Source organism: Vidua chalybeata, chromosome 24 (genome assembly GCF_026979565.1).
Source record: "Vidua chalybeata isolate OUT-0048 chromosome 24, bVidCha1 merged haplotype, whole genome shotgun sequence".
NCBI classification, from domain to species: Eukaryota; Metazoa; Chordata; class Aves; order Passeriformes; family Viduidae; genus Vidua; species Vidua chalybeata.
In genome coordinates, this window is record NC_071553.1 from 4190959 (window position 1) to 4195688 (window position 4730).

General features: G+C 66.0%; 1 long non-coding RNA gene across 1 annotated transcript; it reads left to right on the top strand.

The window, feature by feature from the left end:
- Positions 1 to 4189: 4189 nt before the first annotated feature.
- Positions 4190 to 4555, top strand: LOC128799461 (uncharacterized). Its single transcript, XR_008434730.1, has 3 exons — positions 4190 to 4210; positions 4299 to 4403; positions 4483 to 4555. It is a non-coding gene; the product is annotated as an uncharacterized LOC128799461 (long non-coding RNA).
- Positions 4556 to 4730: the final 175 nt, after the last annotated feature.

A 4730-nucleotide genomic window follows, 5' to 3' on the forward strand; every position in this document is an offset into this window, starting at 1 on the left:
GTTGGGGGACCTTGCCCCCGGATCCTTGGCTGGAGGTGATGGAGCAGCGGGTGAGTCACTGTGCTGGGGACGTGGGGACAGGGGGGACAGGTGGCACCGGGGCGTTTGCCGCTGGCTCAGACCCTGGCATGAGGCTGGTGCTGCCCGTGGCTGGTGTGGTGCCAGTTTGTCCAGGGATGTGTCTCACCCCCTGTGCCCAGTGCCTCAGAAAGGTGGATTTGGTGGGTTTGGATTTGGATTTGGCTTGGTTTGGATTTGTTTCATTTGGATTTGGTTTGGTTTCGATTTGGTTTGGGTTTGGTTCGGTTTAGATTTGCTTTAGGTTTGGATTTGGTTTGGGTTAAGATTTGCTTCAGGTTTGGGTTTGGTTCAGTTTAGATATGCTTTGGATTTGGTTTCGGTTTGGATTTGGTTTGGGTTAGTCTGGATTTAGTTCAGGTCTGGATTCGTTCAGTTTGGGTTTGGTCTGGATTTGGTTCAGTTTGGATTTGGTTTTGGTCTGGATTTGGTTTAGTTGGGATTTGGTTCTGTTTGGATTTAGTTTGGTCTGGATTTGGTTTGGATTTGGTTTAGTTTGTGTTTAGTTTAGTTTGGGATCAGTTTTGTCGGTGCCCATGGCATTGGCACATTCTGGGATGGGCTGGGACCACTGGTGCCATCCAAGGGCAGCGGGGACATCCCTGGGCTGGTCACTGGCGCTGAGCTCGCCCCAAAGGGGCACAATTCGGATTTTTGGGAGGAAGATGCGGTGCCGGGCAGTGTCCCACGGTGCTCCCGGCATTTTCGGGAGCAGGGCCGCGGCGGGAGGGAGCCCAGCGGCCTCCCCGTGCTCCGCTTCCTTCTTTGGAGCTTTCCTGGCGATGTCCGCCCGATCCCTTCCCTCCCTCCTGCCCAAGGATTTTCTGCCCGCCCTGAGGGCTTTGCATTCTCTTCCCAAAGTCCAGGCGGAGCGTGGCTCACCCCAAATCCCGCTCTTGCCCGTTCCCAAGGGCTCCCCGGGGTATTTTTTTGGGGGTGCTGATGCTCCGCGGGGTCTGTCCCCCCCCGTTCGGTGCTTGTGCCCATCCCGGTCCCCGGGATTTCCTCCCTGTGTCCCCTGGGGAAGGAACAGCCGCGGGGAGGAGGGCGACACACCCGGGGATGCTTTGGGGACACCCGGGGACGCTTTGGGGACACAAGCAGGGGGAAGGGACGCAGTCCCTGAATCCAGGACAGCGACAGAGCTCAGCTCAGCGCGGCTGCTTCCCTCGCTGTGACACCCGCCCTTCCCGCTGCCCTGCCGGGCTGGGGGGGCTCAGGAGCCCCTCACCAGCCCTTCTGAGCCCCCCTGAGCCCCCCCGAGCTCCTCGAGCTGCCCGTGTCGCCCTTCCCCTGCCACCAGCAGCTCCCCGGCTCCGCACCTGGGCTGGGGGAGGCGGCTGTGCCGCGCTGCCCTTCGCCTCTCCTCTGCGGGGACGCGAGCGGGAGCTGTTTGTCCCCGCTGTCGCCTTCCCCGCCGGCTGCCGCACACCGGGACCGCCCAACCCCGCCGCCACCGGAGCCACCGGAGCCCCCGGAGAGCCCCCGGAGCCCCCCGAGCTCCGCCACCGCCGCCAGCGGCACCGCCAATGCCACCGGCGCGGGGCGCGGGGGACTGGCACGGCTGGCAGAGGACGGGCAGAGCCCTCGCCCACCGCCCGCGTCCCCGGGCCCGCGCGGGGCTGCCCCGGTGGCCCGGGGTGGCAGAGGGTGGCAGCGCGGAGCTGGCACCGGGCACCGGCCGCGGGGCCATGCCGGGAGCCGGGCGCGGGCGCTGAGCCGGGCGGGCCCCCGGGACCATGCTGAAGTTTCGGGCGGACCGGAGGGTGAGGTAGGAGCCCGCAGGGGTCTGGGGGGGCCCGGGGGGACCCGCGGGGAGCCGGCGGGGCGGGACCCCCGGCCCGGGCAGTGGATCCGGGCAGTGGCTGCTGCATTGCAGTGCTGGGAGGCGATGGGCACTGGCGAGTTTCTGGAGCGGGGTCAGCCCCGGGAGCGGCTGCCGGGCGCTGCTTTCCGGAGCTTCCCGCTCCTCCCGGGGCTGCGGGTTGGGGTGGGGGCAGGCAGCGCGGTGGGTGCCAGGAGGAGCCGCGGGGAGCTGCAAAATGGGGGTGTCCTGCCCGCAGGGAGAGTCCAGGGACCTGCAGGGATGGGGGGGGACACCCAGCGTGGGGTTCAGGGTGGTGGGCAGGGATGGGGGCACCCCCGGCGTGGGGTGCAGAGCGGCTGGTGGGTGCTGGCAGCGCCCACTTCCCACGCTTGGCGCTTTCGGGGTGCTGCTCTCTCAGCATTGCACCCTCCCCGCGCGGCAGCGTCACTGCGGGGATGGGACCTGCCCCAGTTCCCGGGATTTGAACCCCTCCGAAGGCACCGCCGGGGGGGGAAAAACGCTCCGGGAGCAGCTCCAGCCCTGGGGCAGAACCGCCCCGGCTGTGCCGGAGCGCGGGCCGGGCACTGAGGGTGACCCCGGTCAGACCAGCCGGGCACTGGGGGGGTCTGGAGAGTGAACCCCCCCAGTTGTGGGGTGCACGCACATCCCCGGGTTTTTTCAGGTGCCCCCGAGCGCTGCTGGAGGGGATCAGGACCCTGGCAGGGGGTGGGGGCTGCAAGGGGCGGCAGCTCAGCAGCAGCAGCACTTTTTGGGGTGTCAGTGGTTGGGATGGGATGGGATGGGATGGGATGGGATGGGATGGGATGGGATGGGATGGGATGGGATGGGATGGGATGATCTTCTCAGTGGTGTTTTTTTTTTTTTTTTTTCTCAAACTTCCCCCGTTTTGCTGACTGGCAGGAGGAGTTGGTGGCATGCTGGGGCTGCTGGCATGGGGATGGCTCCGTGTCCCAGCGCCCGGTGGATTTGGGAAGGAGGGGATGGGATCCACTGTGAAATTCCTGGGATGGAGTCCTGGATCTCGTCCTTTCCCCCTGGGCACCCCAGAAAGGGGGGTGGGCAGGGATGTGGCACAAGGTGCCAGCTGAGCCCGGGACAGCCCTGTGACACTGCTGCTGCCACTGCCAGGGTGCAGGGAGGCAGAACAGCTTGTGTTGGGAATCCTGGGCTGGTGTTTGGGGTCTGAGGGGTCCTGGGTGGTTTTTGGGGTCTGAGGGGTCTTAGACTGGTGTTTGGGACCCAGCCCCCATGCCCAGGTGACCCCACTCAAAGCCTCGAGGTGCTTTGGAAATGGCTCCGAGAGCAGCCAGGGGAGGAGGTGACATTGGGGACATCGCTGCAGGCACAGCCCTGGATGGGCCATGGCTGCTGCTGCAGCGACTTGTGAGTGTGGCCAGTGGTGACAGCTGGGATGTGACAGCAGCAGGAAGGGCGGCTCGGCCACCAGAGCCCTGATTTTGGCACTTGAATGAAATCTTTGAGCACCCGGGGAAGGGGCTGGAGTGGCTGAGGGAGCCGGGAAAGGGGCTCAGCCTGGAGAAAAGGAGGCTCGGGGGGGCCTTCTGGCTCTGCCTAACAGGAGTGGGCAACCAGGGGGGCTCGGGCTCTGCTCGCCATCCCTGGGGGTGTCCCATGCAGTGACTGTGGCCCTTGGGGACACGCTTTGGTGCTGCTGGGTCAACGGCTGGGCTCCGTGATCTTGGAGGGCTTTCCCACCAGAACGATTCTGTGATGCTGTGAAGGCTCCTAAATCTGGGATTAGCGGGGTGCTCGGGGCAGGGCAGGGGATGCCAGCCCCGGTGCCAAGCCGGTGTTGGCATGGAACCAACAGAGCAGCAAACATGTGGGGACACGGGGACTCGTGGGGGACACGGGGACTCTGTGGGGGACACGGGGACTCTGTGGGGGACACAGGGACTCCGTGGGGGACACGGGGACTTCATGGGGGACATGGGGACTCCTAACACCCACCCCACGGCTGTCCCCACAGCCACAATGAAAGGCGGAACACCTTCCTGCACCCAGTGACGGGACAGGTCCCCGAGGACGCCTCGAGCTTGACTTGCCCCAAGTAGGTCGGCTCCCAATCCCCTTGGGCTGGGGGAGCGGGGAGGGCTGGGAGCGCTGCGGGGGCGACCCCGGCGGGCTGCAGGAGCACAGATCCGCTGATTCCCCCTCTCCGTGTCACAGACACAGCTCGGACATGTCCAGCAAGGCGGGCAGCAAGCGGCCAGCCACCGTCCCCAGCGAGCCCCCCAACCACGCCATGGTGGCCGAGGTGCCCCGGAGCGCCCCGGAGGCCGGGTGAGTGCCCTGGCACGGCTGTCACCAGCTCGGACAGGGACTCGGGGAGCCCAGCCCGGGCACTGAGCATCCCTCTCGCTCCGCGCAGGCTCCGCGCTCGTCCCGCAAGGGCATCGCCTTCGGGAAGCGCTCCAACTCCATGAAGAGGAACCCCAACGCCGCCGTCACCAAGAGCGGGTGGCTCTACAAGCAGGTACCCCCCCCGTGCCACCCCTCCCGGCCCCGCAGAGCCCCGGGAGCCCCCGGAGCGCTCTCACGCCCCTCTCCCGCAGGCCAGCTCGGGGGTGAAGCAGTGGAACAAGCGCTGGTTCGTGCTGGTGGATCGGTGCCTCTTCTACTACAAAGGTACGGCCACCCCCAGAGCTCGTGGCCACCCCCAGCGTGCCCAGGGCCACCGGCACAAAGTCCCAGGCTCTTTCCGCTCTCCACCTTGTTTTGGCCGGTGTTTGCCGCGCCCTGGGGTTAATCCCGAGTTTTCCCGCCTCCCTGGCAGCTCCGGGCTTGCATCAATAATTGAGGA